The 12,670-nt window shown below is 37.4% G+C and overlaps 1 pseudogene; it reads right to left on the reverse strand.

Annotated features, from left to right (window-relative positions):
• Nucleotides 1–730: 730 nt before the first annotated feature.
• LOC100931886 overlaps nt 731–12,670 on the reverse strand; it is a 73,862-nt pseudogene continuing 61,922 nt past the window's right edge.

Genomic DNA, 12,670 nt, shown 5'->3' on the forward strand with positions numbered 1-12,670 from the left:
TAATACTAAGAAATGTATAAGATATTACGAAGGGGAGTGTTTTAGGGAAAAAAAAAAACAAAAAAACTTGGTAAGCCTTTTATAACCAAGGGGAAGTAAGCAAATTCAGGGAACAATGTATATATTAACAACCACAATGGCACACTAATAAAGATACAAAAAGTAAAATATTAAATGTTATTTCTCAAAAAAATGTTTAAAAAGCTTCTGCATAAATAAAACCACTCAGTTAAAATGAGAAAAGAAAGAGTTAACTGGGAAAAAATCATTGCCACAAACTACCTTGATAAAGATCTCATTACCAAGATAGATAAGAAGCTGATTCAAGAAAAAGAGCCATGCCCCAGTTGAAAAATTGCTAAATTTTATGAATGAGTTCTCAAAGGAAGGAATCCAAGCTATCATTAGTGATAAAAACATATTCCAAATCACTAGTAATTGGGAAAATGCAAATTTAAAGATACAAATTAAAATCATCAACTTAGTCTAAGTGACAATAAAAGAAAAAGATAAATACGGGATGAAAAATAGACAAATTAATTCACTGTTGGGGGAGCCCTCAAGTGTTGTAGTCATTCTGGAAAGCAATTTGAAACTGTGCCCGCAAGATTACTAAAATATGCATACTCGATGACCCAGCAATACCACTATGAAGACTGAACCCCAAAGAGGTCAAAGAAAGAAAAAGGACCCATATGTGCAGAATATTTATGACAGCTGGTTTTTTGTGGTGACAAAGTGGTCAAAATGAAAGGTATGCCTATTAATAGAGAAACGGCTTAAAAGGTAACAGAGGAATATAATGCATATTCATAGTGTATTCCATATATATTAATAGTTTAATGTAAAAGGTAGTATATGAATGTAATAGAATAATCTTATACCATAAGAAATGTTGAAATGAGTGACTACAGAGAAAATTGGGAAGTCTCACGTGACTTGATGCAGAGCAGAGTGAGTAGAACCAGGTAAAGTCGGGTCCTATTTTATAAATCTCACCTGGTTTCCCGTTTTTTGGATAACAAGAAAAGCTTCTGTTGTGTCAGCAGCTTAAAGGACATTTCTGTTTTGGAGTCCTGAACCATGAATGTAACATTTTCTGCCGTGTTGCAATAAAGACTGAAATCTTGGAATAACCTTTCCTGGATATTGATGTGGTCCATAAACACTGCTGTTCTTTGCACTAACAAGTGGAAACTTAGACTGTTCCCAGTAAGAGTACAGAAAACCTTCTGGAGCTGCTTCAGATGATGCAGAGGGGTTTGTAACCCCTCAAGCTCATCAAACTCCTCATCAAGGCTACCTCCACGTATTTTATCAGTGCTCGTGTAAATGAATTTCTTTACTCTGGCTTCATAAGCAACACTCACCAAAATATAGGTACCATAAATGTTGACATAGGTAAACGTCAGGGCACGAACAAGTGAAAGATATGCTTGAGTTGCAAAATATAGCACTATCTTCTGAGTTACAAAGCACAGTTGTATGAAGTGAGATTCATAGATATCATCCTGTATAAACTTGTAATTTTGTTTGTTAGTAAAACCTTTTATTTCAAGGTTTTTCAGGCTTGCATAGGAGTCCAGCTTGTCAAGATTTACCATCACACAGTCTGGATAATCTACTAGAGAGACTATCACGTGTGAGGCAATGAAGTTGGTAGCACCTGCGACCAGGGGTAATTTGGTGAAGCTGCTCAAAGGACCAGGAACCTTCCTGCAAGTGGCAGCCAACAGCTCTCATGCCTATTCTTTAAATGTTTCACTGATGCCTTTTCTTTTCTTTTTAGGGGGCCACAGCTATCACTAGCACTTGAGTTTTGACTGGAACTGGAATGTTGTGTGGGCAGTTATAGGTGCTACATTTTAGTAAGAGTAAGCATCTGGGCACATCTGCGAGAAGAAAGGACTGGAAATTATGCCATCTGAGAAATAGCTGAATTAACTGATGATGTCTGGCCTAAGGAAGAGAAGACTCAGATAGTGGGATGGTACCTCCCATTTGGAAAAATAGTCAACAGATAAAATTAGAACCAAACATAGGCTCTGACCATAAAAATGAACCAACTTAATGAAAGAGGGCCTGAACATTTCAAAGTGACTGGGAAAAAGGAAAAACAACTCTTAACAAAGAAAAAACAAAGTTCAGACAAATTTAAATGCAAGTTCTATAAAGTATTTAAAGAACAATGAATACCTATGTTCCAAAAATTACTCTTAACAATTAAGCAATAAAAATTGCTACTTAACTTCTTTTATGAAAATTTTACAAATAAAATTGTAACACTTGGCTTACAACAAAGCCAAAAATTATGCACCGTGATCAAGTTAAGCCAACAGTAGACAATTTAACGTGCGATAGAAATCACTTTCAAACCCACATGGTTCAACCACTAAATGGGATCAAACCTTTGATAGAATACAGGATCCACATATGTTATAGCCATTAAAAACACTGACAGGGAAAGTCCCTCCTTTTATGTAATTAGAGGTAATAGCCAAATCTAAGACTGAGGATTATTTACAATGGAGAGGTCCTAGAAACTTTCCCAGTGAGTAAAGGAGTAAAGGGAGGATGCCTCCTCTAACCCAAAGCTTTTGGGTTTAGTTCTAGAAATGGTAGTAATAAGAGAAAGAGAAAGAAATGAAAGGTGTAAACGCTGGCCAATAAGAGACCAACTCATCCCGGGATTTACTTAGACAATGCCAGAAAAATCTGTAAAATATGACCAGTAAATATGACCAGTAAAAAAGCTGGATTCAAAATATTCAGCATTTCTATAGGAATAGGGAATAGATCTGTGATTTTACAGTTGGCCAGAACTTCCAGGTGAGTAAAAACCATCTACTGATGCAGGTCGGTAACTTCTTTCTCTACAACTTAGAGTCTTAAAAAGTATTCCTGGGGATCATGAGGTTCAATGGTTTGCTTAGGTTCACAGAGTCAGTCTGGTCCAGAGGTTACATCTGAACTTACAATCTGATATTATAAAATTCCATTAAAAATAAACGCAAAAATGTAAAACATGTGACTGTCAATCTATCAAAATATACTCAGGATTTATTTAAATGCTAATAGGAAACACTCGTAACCAACATCCCCTCCAAGACTACTTCTCAGTTTCCACTAGTACTAGCAGGCTGGGTCCCCAGAGAGTGCCTAACTACTCCTCTTTTAGGATTCGGAGGGTGACTCTAAGGGCTTGGACTTCTCTAGTACTACTGTTTACAAGCTCCAATCCTACCTATTAACGATTGATCAATTCTCCCATCAGAGTTAATTAGCTTTAGTTGGGGTATTTACTAAGCAGGTGCAATAAGAACACTTGATACATCAGAGCTCTCAAAGTGATTAAGAACTTATTCAAAACTAGTTTATGCCTTTCATTGGTTGATTGATAGAAGTGTATAGAACTTGTTCATGCTTAGTTTAAACATTTTATTGATTGACTGATTCTGTAACCCAAAGAGATGTTCTCATCTGATAACGGTATCAAGGCACAGAGCTTATGTTAATTGAGGTTGAGTAGTCTTGGACGCCCTTCTTACATATGCTTTACAGTGGCTCAAATAATGGAAGAATCATTCATCATTAGTGGTTGAGTCATGTCAATATTAAGAATATCATGGTATTAACTAAATTAATTATATACTTAGACTAAAGTTCCAAGAGGATAATCAATAGAATCAGATAAAAGATTCATGTGAAAGAACAAAAGGACTAGGATCACAAAGGAAATTATTTTTAAAAAAGGAAATGCAGGAGCATAGCATTATCAGACCTCGAACTATATTAAAAATTAGTAAGCATCAGAAGTATGATTTTAAAAATAGAAAAGTAGGTCAGGTAGAAAAAGGATGCATAAGCAAGACCCCAAATTAATCCAGCAGCACAGTAGGCCAGAGTTTGAGAAATCCCAAAAGACAAGCTTTTCGTAGAAGGATTCCCTTATTCAATACATACTGCTGGAAAAAAAAAAAACTAGAAATACTTTTGGTAGAAAATAGGTTTTGATCACCAACTCACACCATATATCACGATTAGCTCTGAATAAATAGAAATTTAAAAATAAATTCTAACATAAAAATGCAAGGAGAAAGGAAGAAGGTACGTTTCCTATCTGTGAGTGGTAGAGTCTGGATAAAAATGAAGAAAAGGAGACTGAGAAAGAATGCTCAGGAGGAGAAGTAAGAGAAAGGGCTATCATGACAGTCTCCAGAACGTGATCCTCAAAAGCTGCAGAAAGGTTAAGAAGCATGAGAAGGGAGAAGCCAGGAGATCTAGTAATTGCAAGATCAAAGGTAACCTTGGAGAGAACAGTTTCAATCTGAGGATAAGGTCACAATTCATATTGAGGAGAGTGAGAAGAGGGGAAGTGAAGGCATCTATTTTAGATGTTTTTCTGAAGTTTTGCTAAGGAGAGGAGAAAATATGGTGGGAGAGTAGGGGTAATTAGATCTTGTGAGGGGTTTTAAGGATGTTAGACCCATGGGCATGTTTATAGGCAAGAAGGAAGCAACTAGACATGGTAATATTGAATATTAGTGACAGAACGGATAGAGAAGATGAGAAGGGAAGGAATCAAGTGTTCGTGTAAAGGAGTTTGCCTTGGCAAAGAGAAGTGTCTTGTCTTTAGGCAAAGCATGGGTGACAGAGGATATAGTGAGAGAGGATATATGAGTGGTGGGAAATGAGCAGGAACACAGGTCTTCATTTTTTCTCATGAAGTAAAAGCAAAATTTCTCCGTGGAGAGAGTGGGGGAAAGGGTGCTAGGGGAGGCTGGAGGAGAGATGTAGTTTCGAAAAGCTGCTGTAGTGAATGGGATAATGGATCACTTAGGATGTTACAAAAGAATTTCCTTGCAGTCAGTGAGTTTCAGTTGAGATTATATAACACATTTATACCCGGCCCATTCACGACAGGTTCATGATTGTTTGCAGCTTCAGTCAATGGGAATGAAGGCAGAAGATGGTGGGAGGCTTCATGGAAAAGTTGTGGAGTGAAGAGTCCAAAGGTAGGGTGACTAGATCTGGGACTGAAGTAGAGTCCTTGGGAAAGCACTAGGTCAAATACAGAAGACAGGAGGTCTGTAGCTTAGATCTGAGCGTTCATACTTATTGATTCCATGCTTTCAATATAGCAGTTTTTAGTTTCTGGATATAATTAATGGGCTGTCAGCTTGTTCTAGTTAGAACGAGGCTTTCTAGTCATACCTCAGCATATCAGAGATGCAGGTAGTGCTGAAAAGATGAAGCCCAGAAGTAGGTGGCGGGGAGCAGTGTTCAACAGAGACGACAAAGCCAGGGAAGTGATGCACTCAGTAGAGATTAGAAATGCACTAGAGAGCAAAAGAGGAATGACTGTTAGTCTCAATACAAAGGCATCATATCCTGGAGTTCTATTTAGTAATATGCTTTTCAAATAAGAGCTTGACAAAAGGGCCCCTTGGAATTATCTAAGACTGTCCACTCTAATGATAGAAATGAAAACAAACATATTCCTTACATCTTTTTTTTTAATTTTCAAAATCTATGCAGGCATAATTTTCAACCTTCACCCTTGCAAAAAACTGTGCTCCAAATTTTCCCCCACCCCCCAGCAAGTAATCCAAGATATGTTAAACATGTGTAATTCTTCTATACATATTTCCACATTTATCAGGCTGCACAAGGAAAATCAGATCAAAAAGGAAAAAGAAAGAAACCAAATTTCAGAAAACAACAACAGAAAGCGTGAAAATACTATATTGTGATCCACACTCAGTCCCCACAGCCCTCTCTCTGGATGTAGATGGCTCTCTTCATAACAAGATCATTGGAATTGGCCTGAATCACGTCATTGTTGAAGAGATCCACATCCATCAGAACTGATCATCGTATCGTCTTGTTGTTGCCATGTACAATGATCTCCTAGTCCTGCTCATTTCACTCAGCATAAGTTCATGTAAGTCTCTTCAGGCCTCTCTGAAATCTCATTATTTCTTGTAGAACAATAATATCCCATAACATTCATATACCATAACTTATTCAATCGTTCTCCAACTGATGGACATCCCTTGAGTTTCCAGTTTCTGGCCACTACAAACATTTTTGCACATGTGGGTCCCTTTCCCTCCTTTAAGAACTCTTTGGGATATAAGCTCAGTAGAAACACAGCTGAATCAAAGGGTATTCTGCATTTGATTTTGAGGTTCTTTCTTATGCCAGAATACATGGTCATGTTCTGCGAAGAAAAGTTACATTCCTAGAGAATACATACTTGAGAAAATATCTCATGTCATTCTTGTGGCTAAGATGGAAACATTCCAGCTAAGTAGTACTAAAAGTAGGAAAATTAAGACCGTGTTGGATAACTGGACCCGAAGAATATTTACTAATGGCTATTATTAACCTGGGAGGAAATCTCAAGTGTAGCACACAAAGGATCTATGCTGGAGCTTATCTTAAAACATTTTTATCAATGATTCCAGTCAAGAAGGCTGAACAGAGAGGAAGATTATCATCTAGCTTCCCTGACAACAATTCCAACGGTGATAAAAGAACAATGCTAAATCAAGTAGTAATCTGAAAATCAAAGGAAAAACTTCAAGTTACCTTCCTAGCACCACATCACAAATCCGACCTCTAGAAATGATTTAGAAAAGGTATGTTGGCATCAAATATATGAAAAGCTGTCATATGGAAACAGGGTCAGCCTTGCTCTGGTCAGCCCCCAAAGAGACGGGAAGTAAGGGAGGAAATTCGCAAGGAGGCAGGTTTTAGCTTAGCGTAAGGGAGGGCTAACATTTCCAGGTATCCCAAAATGGAAGTGGCTACCTTAGGAGGCAGTGAGCTCCCCTCACTGGAAGTATGGTCTTTAAAAAACAGGTGAGCTAGATGGTCTCTGACCTCCCTTCCAGATTCCAAAATTGTGTGATTTTTTTCTGTGATACTCCAATTCCCCAGTTTTTCTGATAAGGAAATGGACAGCAGAAAGGTTGAAAAGCTTATCTAGTGTTGTCAGGGTAGCTCTCAAACTGGACATGTTCTCTTTTCATCTTGTTATATTGAAAAGGTTTACATGAGTACTTCTCTTCTAGAGAAGCTCAGTGATGGTTCCAGTAGCAAAACCAGAAGGCTGGCGAGCTCACTAAGCAGCTTTCCTTGAGGCAGGGCAACATGTAATTTTCACTGTGCTCTGGCCCTGAGACTATGGAATGCTGAGCTCCAAAGTAGAGCAGTGTCTCCTGATCTTCACCATTTCTCTCATAGACTGGGCTTAGGGTTACTCTCTCAAGAATCTGTGACTCTCCTGCAATAATATGGTAATTCCATCAAGTACTTTGAAAATCTTAAAGAATCACAGGCATACATTCTCCAACTGAAAAATGGTCAAAGGATATGAACAGGCAATTCTCAGATGAAGAAATTGAAACTATTTCTAGTCATATGAAAAGATGCTCCAAGTCATTACTAATCAGAGAAATGCAAATTAAGACAACTCTAAGATACTACTACATACCTGTCGGATTGGCTAAGATGACAGGAAAAAATAATGATGATTGTTGGAGGGGATGCAGGAAAACTGGGACATTGATGCATTGTTGGTGGAGTTGTGAACGAATCCAACCATTTTGGAGAGTAGTTTGGAACTATGCTCAAAAAGTTATCAAACTGTGCATACCCTTTGATCCAGCAGTGTTACTACTGGGCTTATATCCCAAAGAGATTTTAAAGAAGGGAAAGGGACCTGTATGTGCACGAATGTTTGTGGCAGCCCTTTTTGTAGTGGCTAGAAACTGGAAACTGAATGGATGTCCATCAGTTGGAGAATGGCTGAAGAAATTGTGGTCTATGAATATTATGGAATATTACTGTTCTGTAAGAAATGACCAACAGGATGATTTCAGAAAGGCCTGGAGAGACTGACATGAACTGATGCTGAGTGAAATGAGCAGGACCAGGAGATCATTATATACTTCAACAACAATACTATATGATGACCAGTTCTGATGGACCTGGCCATCCTCAGCAACGAGATCAACCAAATCATTTCTAATGGAGCAGTAATGAACTGAACTAGCTATGCCCAGAAAAAGAACTCTGGGAGATGACTAAAAACCATTACATTGAATTCCCAATCCCTATATTTATGCACACCTGCATTTTTGATTTCCTTCACAAGCTAATTGTACAATATTTCAGAGTCTGATTCTTTTTGTACAGCAAAATAACGTTTTGGTCATGTATACTTATTGTGTATCTAATTTATATTTTAATATATTTAACATCTACTGGTCATCCTGCCATCTAGGGGAGGGGGTGGGGGGGTAAGAGGTGAAAAATTGGAACAAGAGGTTTGGCAATTGTTAATGCTGTAAAGTTACCCATGCATATATCCTGTAAATAAAAGGCTACTAAAAAAAAAAAAAAAAAAAAGGATCACAGGCATAATGTGATTATTTAGCAAGTTCTTTCCTTACAATAGCTTGATGACATAGGTAGTCGGGATGCTATCTTCATTATGTAGATGACTTTCACAGATGTTGAGACTTGTCCATAATCACACAAGCAGGATCATGGACTTAAAGCCAGAAGAGCCCTTTTCAGGTTTTAGAACCACGGACTCAAAGATTTAGAGATGGAAGGGATTTTAAAGATTATCTACTCTTAAAGATGAGAAAACTGAGGTTCTGAAAGCATAAGAGTATAGTGTCCAAATTTGCATAGGTAATAAGGTGGCACAGTTGCTTGAGTTCTTTTATCACTGCACCACCTTCCTTTCAGTAAAAATATGAATTAGGATTTATGCTAATTATTAATTATTTAAGCTAATTATTAATATTAAGATTAATAGTCTGAGAATAAAGTGCTTCTTTTTTTAACTTTGCCACATTGTCTTTTGTAATCAAGTCTATATTTATTTATAAAACTAACCCGAGATAAAAAAAAAATTCTAGCTGCTATATAAATTCCCACAATACAATACTATTCAATCTTTACCTAGTTTTCTCTACTGATTATTCAGAAAGTCACTCAGACATCAGGTTCTTTTTTTTTTTTTAATTTAATAGCCCTTTATTTACAGGTTATATGCATGGATAACTTTACAGCGTTAACAATTGCCAAACCTCTTGTTCCAATTTTTCACCTCTTACCCCCCACCCCCTCCCCTAGATGGCTGGATGACCAGTAGATGTTAAATACATTAAAATATAAATTAGATACACAATAAGTATACATGACCAAAACGTTATTTTGCTGTACAAAAAGAATCAGACTCTGAAATATTGTACAATTAGCTTGTGAAGGAAATCAAAAATGCAGGTGTGCATAAATATAGGGATTGGGAATTCAATGTAATGGTTTTTAGCCATCTCCCAGAGTTCTTTTTCTGGGTATAGCTAGTTCAGTTCATTACTGCTCCATTAGAAATGATTTGGTTGATCTCGTTGCTGAGGATGGCCTGGTCCATCAGAACTGGTCATCATATAGTATTGTTGTTGAAGTATATAATGATCTCCTGGTCCTGTTTATTTCACTCAGCATCAGTTCGTGTAAGTCTCTCCTGGCCTTTCTGAAATCATCCTGTTGGTCATTTCTTACAGAACAGTAATATTCCATAATATTCATAGACCACAATTTATTCAGCCATTCTCCAACTGATGGACATCCATTCAGTTTCCAGTTTCTAGCCACTACAAAAAGGGCTGCCACAAACATTCGTGCACATACAGGTCCCTTTCCCTTCTTTATAATCTCTTTGGGATATAAGCCCAGTAGTAACACTGCTGGATCAAAGGGTATGCACAGTTTGATAACTTTTTGAGCATAGTTCCAAACTACTCTCCAAAATGGTTGGATTCGTTCACAACTCCACCAACAATGCATCAAAGACATCAGGTTCTTTATTCTGCTAACAATACATTGAGCCAAAGCATCATAAATAAAGTAATGATTTGTGAAATCTGTGAACTGCTTAAGAGAGAGGGTTTATTTGCTAGGATCTACAATTCTGGATGATTGAATGACCAAGACAAAATCTTGTCATAATATCGTATGGTACAAATTGTTATGAGTCGATGGGATTTAGCATGAGACAAAAACAATTGCAAAGTGTCAAGACTCAGTCTGGTACTGTATGAGCTTTCAGAGAAAGATCACTCTATCCTGAAGTAGAGCCAGTCATACTGACAGAGATTCATTTAAAAGGTGGATTGGAAAGGTGACCTTTTCCATCTAGACTGGCCAAGATGCTGCCCTTCCACTCCTGCCTTAACGAAAGTTCCACATATGAGATTTTTTCCAATGAACTAGACCACTGTTTCCCAATCGCATCAAGTATGAAGAACTCATACTAGGATCAGAGAAGTTGTCAGATATATACATAATAGTAGCTTTCCTAGCCTGTGATTCATCACTATGAGGATCATGCACTCCACAAACCTACATACATTACAACAAAATATATCCATAATGTAAAACCACAGAAAGCTGCCAGGGGACACTGGTAGTTTAAGGCCCAGAGTCTTAAACTGGAGGTTGCAATCCCATATGGGGTCTTGTGATTGAATGTGGGAAGTGCAAAATAATGATTTATTATCAGTAAATGTTTGGTTTGTATACCTACTTTATATACCTATAATATCTGAGGTCATGTAAAAATTTCTCAGGTGAAAAGGAATTGTGACTCAAAAAAGCCATGGCCTAAGGGACTTGCCCAGCATTAGATAGCTGGTATATGTCTGAGGCAGGACTTGAATTCAAGCTTTCCTAACTTCAAAGTTAACCTTCTCTCTACTATGCCATGCTGCTTCTCATACCTCATACTGACATGTGTGCTTATTTATACGTTTGCATTCGGTTGTAAGGACTCCTCATAACTCAGTAGATCCAAGAGGAATCACTGGCTGACAGGGCACAGGGAGCAACAGTCTTTGGGGGGAATTCAAATATCAAAGAGGAATTCTGCCTACTTCATTTGGCCCGAGATTGGTTCTATGAAGGAGAAGTTGTTCTTGCAAAATATTCAAGTTCCCACGCATCCTCTCGATCCATTAACTTGCTCCTACTTCTTCCATCACCTCTCCCTTCCACCCTATCCATCACTGGCCATGGACTGGAGGCGATGGTGATTAATCCCAAGGGACAAGGTAAGAGAACCACTAGCCACTTTTTATGGATTTTGAGCCATTCTTTTACTGAAACAGTAGTGACCCGGTGGCATTACTGACTAAGAAGACAAGCATATCCTTAGTAGCAGAAATCAGGAGTGGGATTTCATTCTATTACTAGAACCAAGGGGAGTTACTAAGTGATACAATCGATAGAAGACCAGGCTTGAAGTCAAGAAGAATTGGGTTCAAATATGACCTCACATACTTACTAACAAGATGATTTGGGGCATATGACTTCCATTTGATTCAGTTTTGTTATCTGTAAAATGGGTATAGCACACATAGGATTGTGGTGTGGTTCAAATGAAATAATTTTTGTAAGACACTGATTACATTGGCTGGCACATAGTGGGTACTATGTGTTAGTTATCATTATTATAACTATTATGATCCAAGAGTCTCAGGAATAACAATGTCACCTAATGCCAACCACTATTACATCTCTATAGCCATCAAAGGAGATGACTATTGTGGATATGAGTCCTGCCAACTCCACCAGCTGTATCATTCACTGACTAATTACAGCAATGAGCATGTAAACACCAGAGCTCATAAACAGCACTATGTGCCCCTTCTCCCTCCTCCCAAGTCTCCATCCAGTCCTGCTATCAGGATCAAATAAGGTGCTTTACAATCTCAAAGTACTATATTCATATATATATATTTTTTTTTTTTTTTTAACTGCTATCATTATTATTTATATAGGCCTCTGCGCCTCAGAGTTCATCTCCTGTTCATGTCAGGAACTTTCTAATGGGAGGGATAATATGGAAACAACTATATACAACCAAATAATACAACCAAGGATGAGTTGGAGACAATTAACAGAGGGAAGGCACTAGCAGTAAGGGAAGGAGGAAGAAAAGTTTCCTGTAAAAGATAATTTTATTTGGGACTTGAAAGTAGCCAGGAAAACCAAGAAGTAGAGTTAAGGAGGGGGAGAATTCCAGCCACTCAGGAAAACCAGTGTTAATTAAAAAAATGTGAACCAAACAGAAACTCAATAAGAAATTCTGGAAAAGCTTTTAAAAATTCAATTAAGAGTGCTAGAAGAAAAGCTGGGTAAAGAAATGAGAGTAAAGGAAGAAACTATAAGAAGACTAAAGGCTTGGCAAAAGAGGCCCCAAACATACTGAAGAAAATGACATCTTAAAAGATAGAATTGACCAAATGGGAAAATGAATACAAATTCATTGAAGAAAATAATTCTTTAAAAATTAGGGTTAGGCAACTGAAAGTTGACGACTCAATAAGATTTCAAGAAACAATAAAACAGCCAAAAGAATGAAAAACAGAAGAAAAAGTGAAATATCTTATCCAAAAAAACCCCAAGCAATCTTGAAAAAATGTAACGGGGAGACATAATGTAAGCATTAGGAGATTACCAAAAAGTTATGATCAAAGAAAGAACATAGACATCATATTTCAAAAAACAATCAAGGAGAGCTTCCCTGACATCCTAGAAAGTCTATTGTCACAATTGGAGGGTAAAAAAGAAATTGGAAGAATCATTG

Source organism: Sarcophilus harrisii, chromosome X (assembly GCF_902635505.1).
Source record: "Sarcophilus harrisii chromosome X, mSarHar1.11, whole genome shotgun sequence".
In the NCBI taxonomy this organism is placed as follows: Eukaryota; Metazoa; Chordata; class Mammalia; order Dasyuromorphia; family Dasyuridae; genus Sarcophilus; species Sarcophilus harrisii.